The 25,272-nt window shown below is 52.9% G+C and overlaps 1 protein-coding gene, 2 long non-coding RNA genes and 2 gene segments (V, D, J or C); 4 read left to right on the forward strand and 1 right to left on the reverse strand.

Moving 5' to 3' along the window:
• LOC311423015 (uncharacterized protein) overlaps window positions 1–25,272 on the forward strand; it is a 219,465-nt gene that overhangs the window by 93,921 nt on the left and 100,272 nt on the right. The window lies entirely within an intron of this gene.
• Window positions 1–25,272, forward strand: part of LOC311423019 (T cell receptor delta constant-like) — a 97,035-nt gene that overhangs the window by 38,988 nt on the left and 32,775 nt on the right.
• LOC311423022 (immunoglobulin heavy variable 3-11-like) lies at window positions 2,213–4,639 on the forward strand. The segment is given in 3 exons: window positions 2,213–2,388; window positions 2,638–2,844; window positions 3,146–4,639.
• Window positions 5,654–9,943, reverse strand: LOC311423065. The gene is made up of 2 exons (XR_014685566.1): window positions 9,878–9,943; window positions 5,654–6,941 (listed from the first exon to the last, which is right to left on the reverse strand). It is a non-coding gene; the product is annotated as an uncharacterized lncRNA (long non-coding RNA).
• LOC311423059 lies at window positions 19,142–21,164 on the forward strand. The gene is made up of 2 exons (XR_014685561.1): window positions 19,142–19,334; window positions 19,730–21,164. It is a non-coding gene; the product is annotated as an uncharacterized lncRNA (long non-coding RNA).

Genomic DNA, 25,272 nt, shown 5'->3' on the forward strand with positions numbered 1-25,272 from the left:
TTCGGTTCATTTGCTGTGTGGTGGTACCGTCAGGCACCCGGTGGAAGTCTTGAGTGGGTGTCCTTAATTAGCTACGATGGTAGCACTGTAGAATATGGCAAAGCAGTGGAGGGCAGAGCCATTGTCTCCCGGGACAATTCCCAGTCCAAGTCTTCTCTGTCCCTGAGCTCCCTGGTACCCCAGGACTCAGCCCACTACTTCTGTGCAGTTCACACAGGGAGAGGAAATCCAGCTGAGCTTTAACACAAACCTAGTGCCAGGGCCCCAGGCCTTTGCAACATACATTGCTGCCACAGAGGCTACGTATATTGCAGCCTCTTGCTACTGGAGGATCCACTCCTTCCCACCCTGCTCTCTGCCCTGTGCTCACCTCCTCATTAACCAAGGAGTCTGCAGGGCAGTGGGAAGCAGGATGGACACTAAGTGCATGTTATTTTTAGTCTATCCATTTCAGGATTTGGTAGGTGAGCCTGATGGTTGGACTTGATGATCTTACAGCCTGAATGATTCTATGGTTCTGTGATTTCCGTGCACGTCACCAGCTGGGGATGCAGGCTGATTGTGAATGACTATAGCATCTCATGATACCAGCATGTACACAGGTCTGCATTCCTCTTGGTCTCCGTCTACAGCAAAAATTCCTTTTCCTACACCTTATGTAAGGCTGCCATGTGTGGGTGTGCAGCCCACCACCTCCTGGGACAGTTTCAAGGTGTTGAAATGTATTGTCCTGCATGCCCTGCATCCCCGGGACTGCACTTGCTGCTTTTGTTCTGCCTCTGTGGGGACAGAAAGCTGAAGTGTTCCCTGACATGAACCTCCTACTGGGGCTTCTCACCCTCTCCATGGTCACTCTTTGCCCCAGCAAAGGGGCCAGCCAAGATGTGGGCTGGGACAGATTGCAGCTTTGGCCTGTGCTGCCAGAGCTTGATGCACCAGTAGAGGGGTGTCCAGGGATTCTCTCAGGTAGTGGGACTACTCAAGAAATCCCTCACTACAAGTGAGCCAGAATGCTGGTTTTGTCTAGGATAGAGTTAATTTTCCTCCAAGTGTCTGGTAGGGTGCTGTGTTCTGTACTTAGGGTGAAAATAATGTTGATAACACACTGATGTTATAATTGTTGCAGAGCAGTCCTTACAAGAAAGAAAGAAGGAAAGAAAGAAAGGATTTTTTTGTTTGCTTCTTTTGTTGTTGTTGTGTTCTTGTTTTTTTGGTTTTTTTTTTTTTTTTTTTTTTTTTTTTTTTTTTTTAGTTTGGTACAGCTTCCAGAGAGATATTTTCAATTTATTGTTTTGTTAAGGCCTTAATCCAAATAGGGTATATGCATGAGTCAACCCTCCAATATCAAATTCTCCCGGAATGCGCTCAATATGTTTGAGACACACCAGGTTGAATTGTGACTTTTCTTCTAGTTAGTCTCAGGGGCATTCCTTCTGATGTGTTGGTTGTTGGTTCACTGGCCAGCTGATGGTAAGGCTGAGAGGGAGTTAGGAGATTCTTATCAAGTAGCAATAGAGCGCTGACGGCTTTAAACTAGGATGCTACTTAGTGTCTTTGCTAACTATGGTGCATTGTGCAAATTAACTAAAGCAAGAAGCCTTGGGCCCCTTACCAAGGTCAGTCTCTTAATAAGAGTGTGAGCCTATCTTAAGAAACTGTTAGAAACTGTTACTGCGAATGGACAAGAGCCAAGGAGCAACTGAGTCTGTGCAAAGACAAGAGGTCAACGAGCGGTGAGGAGGAAGAGTCATCAGTCTTCATCCCCACGATCCCCGATGACCACCACCAGAATACACTACACAAGCGCAGATGGGAGGAGTTTATGGAAATGACTCCTTGGAACTAGTTTTAATACGAAGCGGGGACAGGTTATGAATTCGTATGGGCGTATTGTGAAACTTCATGCATAGGTAACTCTTTACTACATTTAAGCAAAGCAAGTTGAGGTGTCAGGTGAGCACGTTTCTGACAGGACTACCCCCCGTGCTGCCCAGCGCTGAATAAACATACCTACGTTACAATCTTACTGATTGTGGAGTCAGTTTTGTTCAAGTCAAGGGCAGGGCCAGGAGGCTCCCTCCCTGCCTCCGGCTGCCGGAGCGCCGCGCTCCTCCGCTCCCTCACAGGGCTGCCCCGCGCCCCGCCCCGCGGCCGCCTCCTCGTCCGCCGAAGGGGCCGCGGCCCCGCGGGGGGCGGTGTGGGCCGGGCCTGGGCGGGCGGAGCGGTGGGCGCTGCCCCGGCGAGGGCCCGACTTGTGGTGCGGGCAGGAGCGGCCCGAGCTTGGCCCCGCTCTGCTCCTGTCCGCCTCCCGCCGGGCGCGGCAGGGCCCGATGGCGGGCGGGCTGGGGCCGCGGCTGCTGGCCTTGGCCTTGGCCTTGGGGCCGGCAGGTGAGCGGCGGGCGGGGAGGGCAGATTGGTAGGGGTCCGTGTCCGGTGTGTGCGGGAGAGGGAGGCTGTCGCGATCGGGAAGGCTTTGGGAGCAGCCCCGTCTGAGCCCCGAGGAGGGCAGTCGGGGCAGTGCCCCTGGCCAATGGCCTTTGTTCTGAGCAAGGGGTTTGTTCAATCAGGCTGTGCTGGGAGCAAACATGCAGCTGGGAAACATTGTACTGTCTGGTTCCATGCACTGTCTTTCCACAGGGGTGTGGGCGCAGCCAAGGGTTGTGGAGTCTGGCGGAGGTCTTCGAGCACCTGGGGACTCTGTACTCCTCTCCTGCCAGGGATATGCTTTGACTTTGATCAACTATTATTTTTGGTGGTACCGTCAGGCACCCAGTGGCCGTCTTGAGTGCCTCTCTTACATCAGCTATGATTCTTCAGACATTCATTACCTGCCAGGGATAAAAGGTAGAGCCACGACCTCCCGCAATAATTCCCGGTCTGTGGCATTTCTGCTTTTGCATGGCCTGCACCCCCAGGACTCAGCCCACTATTTCTGCGTGGTTCGCACAGCAGCAGGAAATCCAGCCAGACTTAAACATAAACCTGCTCCCAAGCTACATTGCCTTCACCAAGTCAGGGTCTTTCTTGGGAACAAGCGAGTTAGTGGCTAAGGCTATGCCAGGCTGGGGTTGCTGGGGCTTCTGGTTAGCATCCTCTTCTGTCCATGAGCACAAACTGCCCCCCTCCCTTTGCTCTCTTTCTGCAGGGGTGTGGGCACAGTGGAAGTTGGTGGAGTCTGGTGGAGGTCTGCAAGCAGCCGGGAACTCTGTGCACCTCTCCTGCCAGGGATCAGGCTTCAACTTCAGAAGTTACCATGTGCTGTGGTACCGCCAGGCACCTTTTGGCAGGATTGAGTGGGTGTCCTTCATCAATGCATTTGGTAATACAAAAGACTACGGCAAAGCGGTGGAGGGCCGAGCCAATGTCTCCCGGGACAATTCCCAGTCCAAAGCTTATTTGTCACTTCAAGTCCTGTTGTCCCAGGACTCAGCCCGCTACTTCTCTGCTGTTCACACAGGGACAGGAAATTCAGCTGAGCTTTAGCAGAAACCTCCTCCCCTTGCCTTTCCTATGTGCATTGCTGCCACAGAGAACAAGGAGGGGCAACAGAACCATATTTCCTTGCTGAAGAGGGCAGAGAACTGCCTTCAGCTCAGCACTTTCCCACGTTGCCCGTCAGGGCACATAATAGCAGCAGTGTCAGGGGAAAATGACCAGGTCAGCTGGAGTGCATCAAGAAGAGCTGCACAGGCTTCCTCATGAGAGGAAGTGCCGAGTGCTGCTCTTGGGTGCTAACAACCCCATTCTGTGGGATTGACGGACGTAACAGTCCCATTCAGGCTTGGGGAAGAGTGGATGGAAAATGTCCTGACAGATAAGGGCCTGAAGATTTTGTTTGACAACCAGTTGATCATGAGCCAGCAGTGTGTCCTGTGGCCAAGAAGGCCAATGGCATCCTGACCTGCATCAGAAACAGTGTGGCCATCAGGACTAGGGAAGTGCTTGTCCTGCTTAAGCCCCATTTTGATGATTTTGTGAATCCTCCCAGCCACATCACCCCATGCCTTTTGCTCAGCGGCTGCATCAGTCACTCCCTCACAGGGCTGCTGGCTCCTCTCTCCCTCCACCGTAGTTCCTGCTCTACAGCCCTCCACTGGAAGTCCACCTATTGGCAACAAACACTTTGCTCCCCTTCATGTCCTGGTTGTTTCTCTATTTCCCTCTCCCTGATAGTAGTGTCAGTGCTCAGGCTGCGATGGGAGCAAGAGATCCTGAGGACGGGTGCTTGCAGCTGCAGGATGGCAGAGATGAGGCTCTCACTGCCGGCTCATGTGGGCACAGCAGGTAGCGAGCAGCCGAGCAGCTTTTCCGTGTGGCTCCGGAACGGCACTGCCGGGTCCCTCCTGCTGGGCTGCGGGGGGCTCAAGGCTTGAGGCTGGGGCAGCGCCGGGAGGGCAGGGCCAGGAGGCTCCCTCCCTGCCTCCGGCTGCTGGGGCGCCGCGCTCCTCCGCTGCCCGCCGAGCTGCCCCGCGCCCCGCCCCGCGGCCGCCTCCTCGTCCGCCGAAGGGGCCGCGGCGCCCTGCTTCCCAGGATGTGGTTGTATGTTGCTCGTTGATGAGAAGTAGAGGGTAACTGCTTTTCTCTCTCTGTGCTTCTGTACTGCGTTTTCCTTTTTTTTTTTTTTTTTTATTTTTTTCTTCTTCTTCCTTTTCCCTTTAATTAAATCATCCTCATCTAAGACCTTGAGCCCTTTGTGTCGTTTTTTCTCCACCTTTTTCTCTGAGGAGGGGGAGAGAGAGAGTTGCTGTGGTGGAACTCGGCTGTCCACCCAAGTAAAACGACCACAGAAGGATATTGAGTTGCTTGAGTGTGTGCAAAGAGCAAGAAAGCTTTTGAGGGGACTAGAAAGCAAGTGTTCTCATCAGCAGCCGAGGGAACTGATTTTTTTAGTGTAGAGAAAAGCAGGCTGAGGGGAGACCCAATCATTCTCTGCAGCTGTCTGAGAGAAGGTTGCAGCAAGGAGGTGTCGTTCTCCATGTTTCTATGATTCCATGGTTAAACACTGGACAGCTTTTCCCTCTGATCCTAAATGGGACTATTTTCTTGTGCAGAAGAGATGAAGTGCTGAATTTGTTTGCTGTGGAAGAACCACTAGTTTCCCGGGAGGTCAACGAGTCTGAGTGAGTTAGAGATGATTTATCATGTGTCTCGCCAGGTAATCAGTTCCGAGGCAGTCATGATCTGCAGAAGAGACAGGGATCACAGCAGACAGGCATTTTTCTGCATGGAGGCCACTCAGTTTTCTGCAGGAGTCCTCTCAGGGCAGCCAGGCAGGACCCGTCAGCCCTCATGAGGATGGCTGATGAGGCTTAATCAGAGCCAGAAGCACCCCATGTGATAGAAAGGCAGCCCCTGGGGAGCATGAGCAACCATCAGCCTGGCGACCAAGGCAGGCAAACAGGGCATGGTGTATCAGTTTGCACAGCAGGGTGAGCAAAGAGGGCGAAGTATCCCTCCCCACTTAGGCCACCGGCTCACCTACCAGCTACCTCCCAGACAGCAAACCCAGCCATGGTCACCACCAGGCGGCAAGCGCTTGCCAATGCACTCATCAAAAAGACTGGCAACTCAGACTGAGTGCCTGCCCAAAGCTGCGGCTTTTCAGGTCTTTGGCTACAGGGAGTGCCTGAGCCTGATGCTGCCAATGGAGGGTGACAGAGATATTGCCTGCTTGAGGTTCGAGGAGGTGGGGATTCTGATCATCCTGGTGGCAGAGCTTCAGGAGAAGGTGCATAGATTAAGGCCTATCAGGGAGTGTGAGCAGGAGTTGGACTGGTGAGGCAACTCCCTGCCATGTGTCAGAGAAAGACACCGGGATGACAGATGAACAAGTGGGGAAGAAGACTGGCGTGGCTGTACAGGGAACTTTTGCTGAGTGCCTGGGAGAAAAAGAGACTTTATGTTCAGCGGAAGAAGGGGCAGGCAACTCACAGAGAGTACAAGGAAGTTGGCAGCATATGCAGAAAAAAATCAGGAAGGCCAAAGTCCAATACGAGCTCTACCTGGCAACTATGGTTAAATATAACTTTTTTTTTTTTTTTTTTTTTAAATAAATATATTAACAGCAGGATGAGGGCCAAGGAGAATCTCCATTCTTTACTGGAGACGGGGAACATGACTACCAAGGACAAGGAAAAGGCTGATGTTCTTAATGCCTTCTTTACATCTGTCTTTACTAGCCAGACCATGGCCAGGACTGTGTGAGCTGCAGAGCTCATCTGGGTTGTGTCCGCTGTAGGCTGCTCCCAGGGAGCAAGGTTGCATCACTGTATGCCACAGATGGCCCTGTCCTTTCTGCCAAGAGCTCCTTTCTCTTAACACTACGTTCTTTCTCCAAAGTCCCCAAAACCCATAATGTAATCTGAGGAGGATGTTTAGCATATTTCTGGTCACCAAACCAGCTTGCGTAGTTTAGCTGCCTTCAGCCCCTCTCTGCCTGCCTTTGGTCTCCTTCTTCACTTGGGCTTTAGAAAAAACGTTGCCTATTTCCATTGTTACTTCCCTCAGTGACCCGTCCCTGTGCCATTTCCATGAGCTGGAAAAGGAAAAGCAGTTGTGTGAAGAGCTGTGCTGTGACTCCAGTTGTGTTTCAGGGCAGTAAGATCCAAGTAATGAAGTCTGCATTGCGGGGCTGAGCACAGTACACAGAGACCCTGTGATGCACTTATACGTCCAGCGTTTCTTACATTTACATGGCTTGTCACCAGCAGCATTGCAGTTGTCAGTACTTGCTCCAGACAAGGGCCAAGGAGGCTACTACAGCCCTAGGCCTGTACAGTTGCTGCAGAGAATGGGATTGCTGAATCTCCTGCAGTGTGCCCAAGGTCTTTCTCTAGGAGATACTCCATAGAATATAGTATGGGAAAGATTGGGAGAATCCCTTGTTGCTCAAAAATCTTCTCTCCTACCCTAGCCTCAGGCTATGGCTCATCCTAATTGCACTGCAAGTGTGGAGGAATGGTTAAGTGAAGTAGGTCATGTGAATGTTGAGCAACTAGGAGGTCGCGAGCTAACAAAGTATCGAACGCAGCTCATATGAGTCTGAGAAAGTACGTAAAATCTGGGAGGTTTCTGGGAGGTTTCTGGGAGGTTTTAGGGAGGTTTCAGGGAGGTTTCAGGTACAAGAACATGATATCTGTTGGTATGCTGGGAAAGTACTAACTGTGTTACTTTGGTGGGAAACTAGCTGATAGAATAGAGAAATGCACTAACCAATCATGAGCTTAGCTTTTGCAATATGTATGAGCTAATTATATTGAATTAGATAAAAGACGACTGAGCTATCCAATAAATCGAAGTTCACTGATCACTCATATTGAGCGTCTGTGTCTTCCTTCCGTCGACAACAAATGTCCTCGCAACAAATGGCGCCCGAACAGGGACCTGCAATACAGGAACAGGGACTTTGCTGGAGTTGAACCTGCGCTGGAATTGTACCTGCGAGCCACGGTTGGACGGAATACGAGGACCGGTCCTGCAACGCAGCTCAGGAGGTGAAAAGGATTATAAATTGCTGAATCCCTGCATCCGAGGTCTGAAAGGTGAATGGACAAGAAACCTGGAATCCCCACACCCGCAGCTCGGAAAGGGAGTCCTCGCACCCGGGATGAGCCTATAGAGGGTCCCGCCGGAAAGCGTCGCCGAGGTCTTTGCAAAGGCTGCAACGGTACCGACGTATATAAAGGTATGGAGAGACAAGCGGCGTATGATTTGCTCAAATGCTTTTTAGAAAAGCGGGGCACACAGGATATATGTTGTAAAAAGGATTTACCAGGATTATTAGCATATGGGGTAGCTAAGGGTTGTTTTATCAATCCTGATACAGTATTTGAACAAACAGAGTGGCGTAAATTTGGGGACAAATTGTTTGATGAAAATAAGACTGCTAAAAAATTATTGAAGCCTTGGAGAACACTCACTAACGCCTTAGTTATACATCAGGCTGAGCAGAGAGTTACTGCTACCGCTACAGAGCGACTGGGATTGCCGGGAAGTGCTGGAGCTGGGGATTGCCCACTGCTGCCTTCAGTGAGAACGATAACGCTGCCTCAGGGGGCTACGGGGCAATGGGAGCCTCCCCCCCCTCAGTCACCGCCACGAGCAGCGCTGCACTCAGAGTTCCGCGGAATCGAACGGCAGCCGACCCTCACCGTGTGGCGAGTCGGCACAGAGCAGAGGGACGGACATCAGGACCCTGCAGCCTGTCTGACGTAACCATGGAAGCAGCGGCAGCTGTGCTGCTTCTCTCTGGCATTCTTTTTATAAGAGGTTTACCTTGCAATGAAAAAGGGATACTAACTGGAGTGTTAATAATTGTATGTGTTATTCTTAAATGTCCAGGTATTTTGTGTTGAAAGTATTTGTGTAAGGGTAAGGTTTTAAAACAAAGTGTTGCAAGTCACTTCAGGAGGAACACAATGAGAGGCAATACTTGTTTGTTTGCTTATCATTCTAAATCATATTCTTGTGGTATGATTGAGGTTGTGGTATGATTGAGAGTGAGATGTGCAAGAGGCCTCTGAGTGTGCAAGTGTGCTCTGGGTGTGCAAGTGTGCTCTGGGTGTGAGTGTGCTGTGTACTGTGTTAGTGAGAGCTCATTTATTGCCATAGTACAGGCTGAAATCATAGGACATTACTGTGGATGGAACAACACCGGGAATATTAGTGTACCATTTGGGGCGTATGGAATAGGTGATACCAATTCAATCTGGTTTCAAAGTCAGGCCAAAGCTTTGCCACCTGGTATGTTTTTAATCTGTGGGGACCGTGCATGGCAAGGAATACCAGCCAGTGCTTTTGGGGGTCCGTGTTACCTAGGACGACTTACACTTTTCGTTCCAGATTTACACTCGTGGCAGAACTCGACAGGGAGCAGAAGAATTAAACGAGAATTAAAAACTTTGGGTTCTGACTGTAATGATGGTGTACAATTGTGGGGTCCAGCAGAAAGATTCTTTGCTTCTTTAGTGCCTGGTGTGGGAACTGCACATGCTTTGACTAACATTAATAAGCTTGCTTGTTGGGCTGTTAAACAATCAAATGTAACAACACAAGTTCTTTCTGAAATGTCGCAAGATATGGAGAGCATAAGACATGCTGTATTACAAAATAGGGCCGCTATTGATTTCTTGTTATTAGCTCAAGGACATGGGTGTGAAGATGTAGAAGGAATGTGTTGCTTTAATCTCTCTGATCATGGGCAATCAATTCACAATCAATTGAAATGGTTAATGGATCATACACAAAAAATTACGATACAGAATAATTGGTTTGATGATTGGCTTAAATCTGTCTTTGGAAATGTAGGGGGATGGGTTTTTAACTTAATCAAAGAGGGACTTCGCCTTTTGCTTATAATTGTATTGATTATAATTGCTGCACGGGTAGTCTTTAGCTGCTTATCTAGGAAACTAGAACAACTCACAGAGAAGGTGTTTATAGCCCAAAATAAAAACGGGGGAATTGTGGAGGAATGGTTAAGTGAAGTAGGTCATGTGAATGTTGAGCAACTAGGAGGTCGCGAGCTAACAAAGTATCGAACGCAGCTCATATGAGTCTGAGAAAGTACGTAAAATCTGGGAGGTTTCTGGGAGGTTTCTGGGAGGTTTTAGGGAGGTTTCAGGGAGGTTTCAGGTACAAGAACATGATATCTGTTGGTATGCTGGGAAAGTACTAACTGTGTTACTTTGGTGGGAAACTAGCTGATAGAATAGAGAAATGCACTAACCAATCATGAGCTTAGCTTTTGCAATATGTATGAGCTAATTATATTGAATTAGATAAAAGACGACTGAGCTATCCAATAAATCGAAGTTCACTGATCACTCATATTGAGCGTCTGTGTCTTCCTTCCGTCGACAACAAATGTCCTAGCAACATGCAAGTACCCAGGAGGCAGCAAGCAGCTGCATTCAACCTGTCCAGAGGAATATGTTAAGTTCTTGGCTTGGACTGGCGCACGCTTTGTTGGGGTAGAAATTGGCTGGATAGCCGGGCCCAAAGAGTCGTGGTGAATGGAGCCAAGTCCAGTTGGAGGCCGGTCACTAGTGGCATCCCCCAGGGCTCGGTGCTGGGGCCGGTCCTCTTTAATATCTTCATCGATGATCTGGACGAGGGCATCGAGTGCACCCTCAGTAAGTTCGCAGATGACACCAAGCTAGGTGCGAGTGTCGATCTGCTTGATGGTAGGAAGGCTCTGCAGGAGGATCTGGATAGGCTGCACCGATGGGCTGAGGCCAACTGTATGAAGTTCAACAAGGTCAAGTGCGGGGTCCTCCACCTGGGGCGCAATAACCCCAAGCAGAGCTACAGGCTGGGAGAGGAATGGTTGGAGAGCTGCCAGGCAGAGAAGGACCTGGGAGTGATGGTGGATAGTCGGCTGAATATGAGCCAGCAGTGTGCTCAGGTGGCCAAGAAGGCCAACGGCATCCTGGCTTGTATAGGAAACAGTGTGACCAGCAGGGCTAGGGAGGTGATCGTCCCCCTGTACTCAGCTCTGGTGAGGCCGCACTTCGAGTACTGTGTTCAGTTTTGGGCCCCTCGCTACAAGAAGGACATGGAGGTGCTTGAGCGGGTGCAGAGAAGGGCAACGAAGCTGGTGAGGGGCCTGGAGAACAAGTCCTACGAGGAGCAGCTGAGGGAGCTGGGCTTGTTCAGCCTGGAGAAGAGAAGGCTCAGGGGCGACCTTATCGCTCTTTATAGGTATCTCAAGGGAGACTGTAGCGAGGTGGGGGTTGGCCTGTTCTCCTGTCCGCCTCCCGCCGGAGGGATTTGTTAGGTAAGGTTGATTGTGGACTTGATGATTTTACAGGTCTTTTCTAGCCTTAATAATTCTACATTTCTGTGATTTCCATGCATGTCACCAGCTGGGGATGCAGGTTAATTGTCAATGACTATAGCATCTCATGATACCAGCAGGCAAACAGGTCCACATTCCTCTTGGTCTCTCAAGAACAAACATTACTTTTCCTACACCTTATGGAAGGCTGCCATGTGTGGGTGTGCCACCTCCTCCTGGGACAGTTTCTAGGTGTTGAAATATATTGTCCTGCATGCCCTGCATCCACAGGACTCCACTTGCTACTTCTGTGCCGCCCCTATGGGGACAGAAAGCTGAGGTGTTCCCTGACATGAACCTCCTACTGGGGCTTCTCACCCTCTCCATGCTCACTCACATGTCCCAGCAAAGGGGCGAGCCAGGACGTGGGCTGGGACAGACTGCAGCTGTGGCCTGTGCTGCCAGAGCATGATGCACCAGTAGAGGGGAGTCCAGGGATTCTCTCAGGTAGTGGGACTACTCAAGAAATCCCTCACTACAAGTGAGCCAGAATGCTGGTTTTGTCTAGGATAGAGTTAATTTTCCTCCAAGTGTCTGGTAGGGTGCTGTGTTTTGTACTTAGGCTGAAAATAATGTTGATAACACATTGATGTTATAATTACTGCAGAGCAGTGCTTACACTAAGCCAAGGACTTTTCAGCTTCTCACGCCCTCCTGCCAGTGGCCAGGCTGGGGATGCAGTAGGAGCTGTGATGGGACAGAACCAGGAGAGCTGACCCGAACTAGCCAAAGGGATATTCCTTACCACAGGACATTCCACTGACCAATTAATATGGGGTGGCTGACGGGGAAGGGGACATTGGCTGCTCATGGATAGACAGGGCATCAGTCAGCGGGTGGTGAGCAATTGCATTCTGCATCACTTATTTTGTATGTACTATTAATAGTAGTACTGGCATCGTCATGATCATTATTGTTATTATTATCTTCCCTTTTCTATTCCATTAAACGGTCTCCAGGTCCACCCACAAGCTTTCAGTTTATTTATTTATTTTTTTTTTTTTGATTTTATCCCCCATCCCAGAGAGGGAAGAATGAGTGTGATTGAACGGCTATGTTTTTACATCTGCAGTGTTCTAGTATGTTCTATTTACAATTTACTGATTCTTTAAGGCCTTAATATAAATAACACATGCATGAGTTACCCCTCCAGTATCACAGAATCACAGAATCACAGAATTTCTAGGTTGGAAGAGACCTCAAGATCATCAAGTCCAACCTCTGACCTAACGCTAACAGTCCCCACTAAACCATATCCCTAAGCTCTACATCTAAACGTCTTTTGAAGACTTCCAGGGATGGTGACTCCACCACTTCCCTGGGCAGCCTGTTCCAATGCCTCACAACCCTTTCAGTGAAGAAGTTCTTCCTAACATCTAACCTAAAACTCCCCTGGCTCAATTTAAGCCCATTCCCCCTCGTCCTGTCACCAGGCACGTGGGAGAACAAACCAACCCCCACCTCGCTACAGCCTCCCTTGAGGTACCTATAGAGAGCGATAAGGTCGCCCCTGAGCCTCCTCTTCTCCAGGCTGAACAAGCCCAGCTCCCTCAGCCGCTCCTCGTATCACTATCCCCTGGAACGTGCTCAAAATGCTCAAGATGCACCAGGTTGGATTGTGACTTTCCTGCCATTTAGCCTCATGGGCATCCCTTCTGACTAGTGGGTTGTTGGTCCACAGACCAGCTGATGGTGAGTCTGAGTCTGCACTGAGAGCATGTGGCTACTCTTCTGCTTTCTCCTGCTCTGTATGCCCATCATTTTCAATCCAATTGAAATCATATTGAGCTTGTACTCAGTTTATGTTCCAATTAGTTGCTAGCACACTTCGTCATCTGGGAGTTTGTACAATACTTGCATTCTTCTGCTCCCCTTTCCCTCTGTTTGCAGGAGACTGTGGTGTCCCTGCTGGTTCAGTAAGATGTATTGGAGCTCGGGGGTGAAACCAGCAGGTGTCGTGTCCTCTCATGGTGCAGCATTGGTCAAGCTGCAGAGTTTCATGACTTAAGCCATGATGTACCCATGAAGTCTGTGCTTTGAGGACACCGCAAATGGAGTTCCATCATGAAAAGCCTTTCCATCCTTAGCCCTAACTTTGCCTATGACACTTGGAGACGTACCCCAGCATGCCCTCTACTTAGAAAGGGCTTGAGGATTTCTCCTTGATGGTGCCTTGTAGGACCTTCTGAGCTACGTGCAAGTGCTGAAGGTGGTTCTGCTTAAGCCCCCTTTTGTGGGTGTTGTGAAGCCTCCCTGCCACATCACCCCATGCTCTTTACTCAGCACCTGTGTTAGTCACTTCCTCACAGGGCTGGCTTCTGGCTTCTCTCTCTCTCCACCGTAGTTCCTGCTCTACAACCCTCTACTGGAGGTCCACCTATCGGTAACAAACACTTTGCTCTACTTCATGCCCTGGCTGTCTCCCTCTATCTCCTTCCCTGACAGTAATGTCAGTGCTCAGGCTGTGATGGGACCAAGAGCTCCTGAGCACGGGAACTTCCAGCTGCAGGACGGCAGAGATGAGGCTCTCACTGGTGGCTCTCGTGGCCACAGCAGGCAGCGAGCGGCCGAGCAGCTTTTCCGTGTGGCTCCGGCGCAGCACTGCCGGTTCCCTCCTGCCGGGCTGCGCGGGGCTCGAGGCCGGGGCAGCGCCGGGAGGGCAGGGCCAGGAGGCTCCCTCCCTGCCTCCGGCTGCCGGGGCGCCGCGCTCCTCCGCTCCCTCACAGGGCTGCCCCGCGCCCCGCCCCGCGGCCGCCTCCTCGTCCGCCGAAGGGACCGCGGCCCCGCGGGGGGCGGTGTGGGCCGGGCCTGGGCGGGCGGAGCGGTGGGCGCTGCCCCGGCGAGGGCCCGACTTGTGGTGCGGGCAGGAGCGGCCCGAGCTTGGCCCCGCTCTGCTCCTGTCCGCCTCCCGCCGGGCGCGGCAGGGCCCGATGGCGGGCGGGCTGGGGCCGCGGCTGCTGGCCTTGGCCTTGGCCTTGGGGCCGGCAGGTGAGCGGCGGGCGGGGAGGGCAGATTGGTAGGGGTCCGTGTCCAGTGTGTGCGGGAGAGGGAGGCTGTCGCGGTCGGGGAGGCTTTGGGAGCAGCCTTGTCTGAGCCCCGAGGAGGGCAGTCGGGGCAGTGCCCCTGGACACGGGCTTTCTAGGGAGCACCGGGGTTGGTCACTCAGGTTGTGCTGTGCTGTAGTCGCAGGAGCTTCTAGAAAGCATCCTTCCTGTCCATGGGCACACACTGCCCCACTCCCTGTGCTCTCCTTCTGCAGGCGTTTGGGCTCAGTTGAGTCTGGTGGAGTCTGGTGGAGGTCAGCGAGCACCTGGAGACTCCGTGCATTTCTCCTGCCAGGGATCTGGATTCACCTTTGGAAATTATCATGTCTTGTGGTACCGTCAGGCACCCGCTGGAAGTCTAGAGTGGGTGTCCTACATCAACTATCAGGGTAGAATAACAAAATATGGCAAAGCAGTGGAGGGCCGAGCCAGTGTCTCCCGGGACAATTCCCAGTCCAAGTCTTCTCTGTCCCTGAGCTCCCTGGTACCCCAGGACTCTGCTCACTACTTCTGTGCAGTTCGCACAGGGACAGGAAACCCAGCTGAGCTTTAACACAAACCTGCTCCCAGGGTCCCTTCCCTTTTCTACATGTGTTGCTGCCACCAAGAGCTGGGAGGAGAAGCAGAACCATATTGTTCTCAACCCTTTCCCACTTTGCCTGTCGGGGCACATGGGATCAACAGCAGTGTCAGGGGCAAAAGGCCAGGTCAGCTGGAGTGCAGCAAGAAGTGCTGCACAGGCTTCCTCAAGAGAGGAAGTGCTGAGTGTTACTCTTGGGCCCAAACAACCCCGTTGTGTGGGATTGATGGATGTAACAATCCCATTCAGGCTTGTGGAAGAGTGAATGGAAAGTGTCTTGGCCAAAGAGGTCCTGAGGGTTTTGTTTGACAGCCAGCTGAACATGAGCCAGAAGTGTGCCCTTGCGGCCAAGAAGGCCAATCTCATCAGAAACAGTGAGGCCATCAGGAGTTGGGAAGTAATGGTCCTTTGGTATGTGGCTCTGGTGACAACACATCTCTGATACTGTGTTCATTTTGGTCCCCTCACTACAAGGAGGTGTGCTGGGTCTGGCTTGCATGCTAACTCTCCCTGCAGCAGCCCATACAGTGCTGTGCCCTGCACTTGTAGCCAGAAGAGCACTGGTGTCACACCAGCGTTTCGTTTATTGTTGCCCACTACTGGCACAGCATCAGGACTCCCTCCAACCCCCCAGGAGCCAGCAGACTGGGGGTGTGTAAGTGATTGGGAGGGGACATCACTGGGGCAGCAGACCTAAACTGACCAAAGGGCTATTGCATGCCATATGATGTCACTCTGAGCAATAAATGTGGGAAAGGTGAAGGAGAGGTGGGGGGCCTCGTTGTGGAAGGGTGTGCTCTCCCAAACAACCACTATGTGTATTGAGGCCGCGCTTCCCAGGATGTGGCTGAATGTTGCTCGCTGATGGGAAGTAGAGAGTAACTGCTTTTCTCTCTCTGTGCTTCCATGCAGCCTTTGCCTTTTATTTTTTTTCCCCCTTCTTATTTTTGCATTTACTTATATCATCCTTATGTCAAATCTTGAGCCCTTTGTGTTGTTTGTTCTCCCCCTTTTTCTTTGGGGAGGGGGAGTGAGAGAGCGGCTGTGGTGGAACTCGGCTGTCCACCCAAGTAAAACAACCACAGAAGGATATTGAGTTGCTTGAGTATGTGCAAAGAGCAAGAAAGCTGGCGAGGGGACTAGAAAGCAAGTGTTCTCATCAGCAGCCGAGGGAACTGTTTTTTTTTGAGTGTAGAGAAAAGCAGGCTGAGGGGAGACCCGATCATTCTCTGCAGCTGTCTGAGAGAAGGTTGCAGCAAGGAGGTGTCGTTCTCCATGTTTCTATGATTCCATGGTTAAACACTGGACAGGTTTTCCCTCTGATCCTGAATGGGACTATTTTCTTGTGCAGAAGAGATGAACTGCTGAATTTATTTGCTGTGGAGGAACCACTAGTTTCCTGGGAGTTCAATGAGTCTGAGTGAGTTAGAGATGATTTATCGTGTGTCTCGCCAGGCGATCGATTCTGAGGCAGTCGTGTTCTGCAGCGGAGCAGGGGATTGCGGCTTGCAGGTGGATTTCTTCATGGAGGCCACTCGGTTTTCCGCATCCAGGCTGCTCGGGTCATCCGAGGGAACGACCAGGCTCGTGCCGGGGCGCCGCGCTCCTCCGCTCCCTCACAGGGCTGCCCCGCGCCCCGCCCCGCGGTTGCCTCCTCGTCCGCCGAAGGGGCCGCGGCCCCGCGGGGGGCGGTGTGGGCCGGGCCTGGGCGGGCGGAGCGGTGGGCGCTGCCCCGGCGAGGGCCCGACTTGTGGTGCGGGCAGGAGCGGCCCGAGCTTGGCCCCGCTCTGCTCCTGTCCGCCTCCCGCCGGGCGCGGCAGGGCCCGATGGCGGGCGGGCTGGGGCCGCGGCTGCTGGCCTTGGCCTTGGCCTTGGGGCCGGCAGGTGAGCGGCGGGCGGGGAGGACAGCGGGGCAGGTCCGGTGTGTGCGGGAGAGGGAGGCTGTCGCGATCGGGAAGGCTTTGGGAGCAGCCCCGTCTGAGCCCCGAGGAGGGCAGTCGGGGCAGTGCTCCTGGCCAGGGGCTTTGTGTGGAGCAAGCGGGTTGGCGTTTCTGTCTGTGCTGGTCTGGAGTTGCTGTACCTTCTGGAGAGGATCTTCCATCCGTGGGCACACGCATCCCTGCTCCCTGTGCTCTCCTTCTGCAGGTGTTTGGGCTCAGTTGAGTCTGGTGGAGTCTGGTGGAGGTCTGCGAGCACCTGGAGACTCCGTGCATCTCTCCTGCCAGGGATCCGGACTCCGTTTTGGAGATTATTATGTCTATTGGTACCGTCAGGCACCCGGTGGAAGTCTCGAGTGGGTGTCCTACCAAAGCAAATATGGTAGCACTGTAGAATATGGCAAAGCAGTGGAGGGCCAAGCCAGTGTCTCCCGGGACAATTCCCAGTCCAAGTCTTCTCTGTCCCTGAGCTCCCTGGTACCCCAGGACTCAGCCCACTACTTCTGTGCAGTTCGCACAGGGACAGGAAATCCAGCTGAGCTTTAACACAAACCTGCTGCCAGGGCCCCTCACCTTTCCTACATATATTGCTGCCACAGAGGCTACGTATATTGCAGCCTCTGGCTGCTGTAGGTGCTGTAGGAGCAACTGACTCCTTCCCACCCCTCTCTCTGCCCTATGCTCACCTCCTCATCCACCAAGGAGTCTGCAGGGCAGTAGGAAGCAGGATGGACACTAAGTGCATGTTATATTTATTCTATCCGTATCAGGATTTGGTAGGTGAGCTTGATGGTTGGACTTGATGATCTTACAGGTCTTTTCTAGCCTGAATGATTCTATGGTTCTGTGATTTCCGTGCACGTCACCAGCTGGGGATGCAGGCTGATTGTGAATGACTATAGCATCTCATGATACCAGCATGTACACAGGTCCGCATTCCTCTTGGTCTCCGTCTACAGCAAAGATTCCTTTTCCTACACCTTATGGAAGGCTGCCATGTGTGGGTGTGCAGCCTACCACCTCCTAGGACAGTTTCTAGGTGTTGAAATATATTGTCCTGCATGTTTTGCATCCCTGGGACTGCACTTGCTGCTTTTGTGCTGCCTCTGTGAGGATAGAAAGCTGAAGTGTTCCCTGACATGAACCTCCTACTGGGTCTTCTCACCCTCTCCATGTTCACTCGTGTGCCCCAGCAAAGGGGCCAGCAAGGACGTGGGCTGGGACAGACTGCAGCTTTGGCCTGTGCTGCCAGAGCATGATGCACCAGTAGAGGGGTGTCCAGGGATTCTCTCAGGTAGTGGGACTACTCAAGAAATCCGTCATTACAAGTGAGCCAGAATGCTGGTTTTGTCTAGGATAGAGTTAATTTTCCTCCAAGTTCCTGGAAGGGTGCTGTGTTCTGTACTTAGGCTGAAAATAATGTTGATAACACACTGATGTTGTAATTGCTGCAGAGCAGTGCTTACAAGAAAGAAATAAAGGATTTTGTTTGTTTGTTTGTTTCTTTTGTTGTTGTTGTTATTGTTGTTGTAGTTGTGTTTCTTCATTTTTAGTTTGGTACAGCTTCCAGAGATATTTACAATTTATTGATTTTTTAAGGCCTTAATCCAAATAGGATATGTGCATGAGTCAACCCTCCAATATCACTTTCTCCCGGAATGCACTCAAAATATTTGAGACACACCAAGTTGAATTGTGACTTTTCTTCTAGTTAGCCTCAGGGGCATCTCTTCTGGTGTGTTGGTTATTTGTCCACCGGCCAGCTGACGGTGAGGATAAGAGAGGGAGTTAGGAGAAGCTTATCAAGTAGCGATAGAGCACTGACGGCTTTAAACTAGGATCACAGAATCACAGAATCACAGAATTTCTAGGTTGGAAGAGACCTCAAGATCATCGAGTCCAACCTCTGACCTAACGCTAACAGTCCCCACTAAACCATATCCCTAAGCTCTACATCTAAACGTCTTTTGAAGACTTCCAGGGATGGTGACTCCACCACTTCCCTGGGCAGCCTGTTCCAATGCCTCACAACCCTTTCAGTAAAGAAGTTCTTCCTAACCTAAAACTCCCCTGGCTAACAGCTGGGATGCTGCTTAGTGTCTTTGCTACCTATGGTGCATTGTGCAAATTAACTAAAGCAAGAAGCCTTGTGCCCCTTACCAAGGTCAGTCTCTTAATAAGAGTGTGAGCCTATCTTAAGAAACTGTTAGAAACTGTTACTGCGAATGGACAAGAGCCAAGGAGCAACTGAGTCTGTGCAAAGACAAGAGGTCAACAAGCGGTGAGGAGGAAGAGTCATCAGTCTTCATCCCCACGATCCCCGATGACCACCACCAGAATACACTACACAAGCGCAGATGGGAGGAGTTTATGGAAATGACTCCTTGGAACTAGTTTTAATACGAAGCGGGGACAGGTTATGAATTCGTATGGGCGTATTGTGAAACTTCATGCATAGGTAACTCTTTACTACATTTAAGCAAAGCAAGTTGAGGTGTCAGGTGAGCACGTTTCTGACAGGACTACCCCCCGTGCTGCCCTGCGCTGAATAAACATACCTACGTTACAATCTTACTGATTGTGGAGTCAGTTTTGTTCAAGTCAAGGGCAGGGCCAGGAGGCTCCCTCCCTGCCTCCGGCTGCCGGAGCGCCGCGCTCCTCCGCTCCCTCACAGGGCTGCCCCGCGCCCCGCCCCGCGGCCGCCTCCTCGTCCGCCGAAGGGGCCGCGGCCCCGCGGGGGGCGGTGTGGGCCGGGCCTGGGCGGGCGGAGCGGTGGGCGCTGCCCCGGCGAGGGCCCGACTTGTGGTGCGGGCAGGAGCGGCCCGAGCTTGGCCCCGCTCTGCTCCTGTCCGCCTCCCGCCGGGCGCGGCAGGGCCCGATGGCGGGCGGGCTGGGGCCGCGGCTGCTGGCCTTGGCCTTGGCCTTGGGGCCGGCAGGTGAGCGGCGGGCGGGGAGGGCAGCGGGGCCTGGGCGGGGTTGGGGCTGGGGCTGAAGCTGGAGTCGGGGCTGGGCCGGCGGGTGGCCGTGACCGACGTGGAGCGTCTCCTGGTGCTGCCCCGCCGGGCGCACTGCAGCCTGGCGCTCGCCGTCGTTATCAGTTAGGGTCAGGTGTGTGGGGGAGAGGGAGGTTGTCCGGGTCGGCGATGCTTTGGGAGCAGCCCCGTGTGAGCCCCGAGCAGGACCTTTGGGGCTGTGCTCCTGGCCAGGGGCTTTGTGTGGAGCAAGGGGGTTGGCTTTTTTTCTGTGCTGGGCTGGTGTTGCTGGAGCTTCTGGAGGGCATCTTCCATCCGTGGGTACATGCATCTCTCCTCTCTATGCTCTCCTTCTGCAGGCGTTTGGGCTCAGTTGAGTCTGACAGAGTCTGGCGGAGGTCTGCGAGCACCTGGAGACTCCGTGCACCTCTCCTGCCAGGGATCCGGACTCAACTTCGAAGATTATTCTGTCCGCTGGTTCCGTCAGGCACCCAGTGGCAGTCTCGAGTGGGTGTCTTACATCAGCAGGCCATCTGGTACTAAAAAGCAATACGGGGCTGCAGTACAAGGTCGAGCCACAGCCTCCCGGGACAATTCACGGGCTGAATCATCTCTGTCCCTCCAGCATCTGCATGTGGGGGACTCAGCCCGCTATTTCTGTGCTGTTCGCACAGGGACAGGAAATCCATCAGAGCTTTAACAAAAATCCCTTTGCAGGGCATGGCCAGGACTGTGTGAGCTGCAGAGCTGGTTTGGGCTATGTAAGCTGTGGGCTGCTCCCAGGGAGCAAGGGTGCATCACAGATGGCCCTATCCTTTCTGCAAGAGTTTCTTTCTCTTAATCACCCCTTTCTCTTAAGTGAGCAACTGAGGCCAACTGCATCCTGTGCTGCAGTAATAGAGGAGTGGGTATAGGTAGAGATAGTTGATTGTCTTCCTCTAATCTCTCCTTGTGATGCCCCACTTGGAGTACTGTGTCTAGGTCTGGACCCCCCAGCACAAGAAGGATGTTAGAGCAGGTCCAGAGGAGTGCCACAAATATGGTCATGGGGCTGGAGCAGGTCTCATATGAAAAAAGGCTGAGAGATCTGGGGCTGTTCAGCCTACAGAAGCAAAGTCTTCTGGGTAACCTCATTGCAACCTTTCAGTACTTGAAGGGGACTTGTAGAAGGGATGGAGAGCAACTCTCTGCTCGTTTGGATGTTGACAGGATGAGGGGGAATGGTTTTAAACTAAAAGAGGGGAAATATAGAAGAGACGTTAGGAGGGCCCAGGTGGGGCACCACTTTCTTCACTCAGAGGGTGGTGAGGCACTGGTACAGGTTGCCCAGAGAGGTTGTGGATGCCCCACCCTTGGAGGTGTTCAAGACCAGGTTGGATGAGGCTCTGATCAACCTGATCTCTTGGGTGGCATCCCTGCCTAAGGCAGGGGTTTGGAACTATATGGTTTTTGACGTCCCTTCCATCCCAAGCCATTCTATGACTCTATTAATTTAGCATATAACCGAGTATGAAAAGCCTGCAAACTGAAGCATTGTGCTAAGGTATTGTTAGGTCCTGTCTTATAGGTAAACCTTTGAAGAACCAGAATTTGAAAAGGCAATAACCAGAATGAGTACAAATATATATATATATACATTTCTGAAGTATATGATCTGCCAGTTTCAAGCAGCAATGATTTGCATGTGTGACTGTGTGTGTATGCAGGAGGGGTGGTGCTTCTTTTCTGTGTACAAGCGTGGGAGGAGGGCTATGTATAAAAAGGTTAGAGAATACATTGTGGAATTCCCCAAAATCTCGGAAAATTGTCCCATGGGAAGTCTGAGTCATGGCTCACTGGAAAGCAAGGGTAATAGGAGGGGCAGTGCTGACCTTATTTTAAAAAATAGCAATGTCTTCTGCTTTGTGAAAGAACCTGTAAAGTGGACTAACATTACAAAGAGTCCCAAGCCCCCAGTGGTTCCAAAATCTAAGAACAACGTTTAGCTGTCTTCAATACTGTGATGTGACTGAGCTGTCAGCACAGAGGTGATGCAGAAGCAGGTCACCCCTGAGGATCAATCGGTTGTGCTGGAGTTAGACCAAAAGTACAGGATCCATCAGGCCACAGCCACCCCACGTTGCAGTGCCTGGGGAGATACTGCTATGAAAGACGTACCAGTGGACATGCCTATGTGGAGCGGAGAAGGCTTCTCCTTTCAGTCCGGAGAAGATGTGGCTCGGTCTGCTTAGTGGAGGCCTCTCTCCCGCTCCCTGAAAGGAAGTTGTGGGGAGCTGTGGGCCGGCCTGTTCTCGCTGATAAGGAGCGATAGGACAAGAGGGGCCGCGGCCCCGCGGGGGGCGGTGTGGGCCGGGCCTGGGCGGGCGGAGCGGTGGGCGCTGCCCCGGCGAGGGCCCGACTTGTGGTGCGGGCAGGAGCGGCCCGAGCTTGGCCCCGCTCTGCTCCTGTCCGCCTCCCGCCGGGCGCGGCAGGGCCCGATGGCGGGCGGGCTGGGGCCGCGGCTGCTGGCCTTGGCCTTGGCCTTGGGGCCGGCAGGTGAGCGGCGGGCGGGGAGGGCAGCGGGGCTGGGGCCGGGGCCGTGTCCTGTGTGTGCGGGAGAGGGAGGCTGTCGGGGTCGGGGAGGCTTTGGGAGCAGCCTTGTCTGAGCCCCGAGGAGGGCAGTCGGGGCAGTGCCCCTGGCGAGCGGCTTTCTCAAGAGTAAGGGGGTTAGCGGCTGAGGCTGTGCTGGTCTGGGGTTGGTGGGCCTTCTGGTTAGCATCCTTTTCTTTCTGTGTTCTCACTGCCTCACTCCATGTGCTCTCCTACAGGCGTGTGGGCACAGTGGAGGTTGGTGGTGTCTGGTGGAGGTCTGCGAGCACCTGGAGACTCCATGCAGCTCTCCTGCCAGGGATCTGGATTTACCTTTGGAAGTTATCTTGTCTTCTGGTACCGTCAGGCACCCAGTGGCAGTCTAGAGGGGGTGTCCTACATCAGCTCTCAGGGTGGAATTAAAAAATATGGCAAAGCAGTGGAGGGCCGAGCCAGTGTCTCCCGGGACAATTCCCAGTCCAAGTCCTCTCTGTCCCTGCGTGCCTTAGTACCCCAGGACTCAGCCCACTACTTCTGTGCAGTTCGCACAGGGACAGGAAACCCAGCTGAGCTTAAACACAAACCTGCTCCCAGGGTCCCTTCCCTTTTCTACATATATTGCTGCAACAGAGAACTGGGAGGTGCAGTAGAACCATATTCACATGCTGAAGAGGGCAGAGAATTGCCTTCAGATCAGCCCTTTCCCACTTTGCCTGTCGGGGCACATGGGATCAACAGCAGTGTCAGGAGCAAAAGGCCAGGTCAGCTGGAGTGCATCAAGGAGAGCTGCACAGGCTTCCTCATGAGAAGAAGTGCTGAGTGCTGCTCTTGGGTGCTAACAACCCCATTATATGAGATTGATGGAAGTAACAATGCCATTCAGGCTTGTGGAAGAGTGAATGGAAAGTGTCTTGTCCGAAGAGTACCTGCAAGAGCGCATTGCTTTTTGTTTGACAGTCAGCTGAACACGATCCAGTGGTGTGCCCCTGTTGCCATAAAGGCCAATCTCATCAGAAACAGTGAGGCCATCAGGAGTAGGGTAGTAATGGTCCTTTGGTATGTGGCTCTGGTGACAACACATCTCTGATACTGTGTTCATTTTGGTCCCCTCACTACAAGGAGGTGTGCTGGGTCTGGCTGGCATGCTAATTCTCCCTGCAGCAGCCCATACAGTGCTGTGCCCTGCACTTGTAGCCAGAAGAGCACTGGTGTCACACCAGCATTTCGTTTATTGTTGCCCACTACTGGCACAGCATCAGGACTCCCTCCAACCCCCCAGGAGCCATCAGGCTGGGGGTGTGTAAGTGATTGGGAGGGGACATCACTGGGGCAGCAGACCTAAACTGACCAAAGGGCTATTGCATGCCATATGATGTCACTCTGAGCAATAAATGTGGGAAAGGTGAAGGAGAGGTGGGGGGCCTCGTTGTGGAAGGGTGTGCTCTCCCAAACAACCACTATGTGTATTGAGGTCCCGCTTCCCAGGATGTGGCTGAACACTGCTTGTTGATTGTAACTAGGGTAACTTTTTTTTTTTTTTTTTTTTTTTTTCATTTTCCCTTTACTTATATCATCCTTAGGTCAAACCTTGAGCCCTTTGTGTTGTTTGTTCTCCCCATTTTTCTTTGAGGAGGGGGAGTGAGAGAGCGGCTGTGGTGGAACTCGGCTGTCCACCCAAGTAAAACAACCACAGAAGGATATTGAGTTGCTTGAGTATGTGCAAAGAGCAAGAAAGCTGGTGAGGGGACTAGAAAGCAAGTGTTCTCATCAGCAGCCGAGGGAACTGTTTTTTTTTTAGTGTAGAGAAAAGCAGGCTGAGGGGAGACCTGATCATTCTCTGCAGCTGTCTGAGAGAAGGTTGCAGCAAGGAGGTGTCGTTCTCCATGTTTCTATGATTCCATGGTTAAACACTGGACAGGTTTTCCCTCTGATCCTAAATGGGACTATTTTCTTGTGCAGAAGAGATGAACTGCTGAATTTATTTGCTGTGGAGGAACCTCTACTTTCCCGGGAGGTCGATGAGTCTGAGTGAGTTAGAGATGATTTATCGTGTGTCTCGCCAGGCGATCGATTCTGAGGCAGTCGTGTTCTGCAGCGGAGCAGGGGATTGCGGCTTGCAGGTGGATTTCTTCATGGAGGCCACTCGGTTTTCCGCATCCAGGCTGCTCGGGTCGTCCGAGGGAACGACCAGGCTCGTGCCGGGGCGCCGCGCTCCTCCGCTCCCTCACAGGGCTGCCCCGCGCCCCGCCCCGCGGCCGCCTCCTCGTCCGCCGAAGGGGCCGCGGCCCCGCGGGGGGCGGTGTGGGCCGGGCCTGGGCGGGCGGAGCGGTGGGCGCTGCCCCGGCGAGGGCCCGACTTGTGGTGCGGGCAGGAGCGGCCCGAGCTTGGCCCCGCTCTGCTCCTGTCCGCCTCCCGCCGGGCGCGGCAGGGCCCGATGGCGGGCGGGCTGGGGCCGCGGCTGCTGGCCTTGGCCTTGGCCTTGGGGCCGGCAGGTGAGCGGCGGGCGGGGAGGGCAGATTGGTAGGGGTCCGTGTCCGGTGTGTGCGGGAGAGGGAGGTTGTCAGGGACGCTTAGAGAAGAACTCCGTGTGAGTCCCGAGGAGGGCAGTCGGGGCAGTGCACCTGACGAGTGGCTTTCTTGCATGTTAGTGGGTTGGCGACTGAGGCTTTGCTGGTCTGGGGTTGGTGGGCCTTCTGGTTAGCATCCTCTTCTTTCTGTGCGCACACACTGCCCTACTCCATGTGCTCTGCTGCAGGTGTGTGGGCTCAGTGGAGGTTGGTGGAGTCTGGCGGAGGTGTGAAAACACCTGGGAACTCCGTGAAGCTCTCCTGCCAGGGATCCGGATTCACCTTCAGTTCATTTGCTATATGGTGGTACCGACAGGCACCTGGTGGCAGTCCCAAGTGGGTGTCTTACATCGGCGGGCTATCTGGTGCTACAAGGCAATACGGGGCTGCAGTACAAAGTCGAGCCACAGCCTCCCGGGACAATTCACGGGCCGAATCATCTCTGTCCCTCCAGCATCTGCATGTGGGGGACTCAGCCCGCTATTTCTGTGCTGTTTGCACAAGGACAGGAAATCCATCAGAGCTTAAACAAAAATCCCTTTGCAGGGCGTGGCCAGGACTGTGCGAGCTGCAGAGCTCATCTGGGTTGTGTCCGCTGTAGGCTGCTCCCAGGGAGCAAGGTTGCATCACTGTATGCCACAGATGGCCCTGTCCTTTCTGCCAAGAGCTCCTTTCTCTTAACACTACGTTCTTTCTCCAAAGTCCCCAAAACCCATAATGTAATCTGAGGCGGATGTTTAGCATATTTCTGGTCACCAAACCAGCTT

Source organism: Aythya ferina (assembly GCF_964211825.1).
Source record: "Aythya ferina genome assembly, chromosome: 23".
Classification (NCBI taxonomy): domain Eukaryota; kingdom Metazoa; phylum Chordata; class Aves; order Anseriformes; family Anatidae; genus Aythya; species Aythya ferina.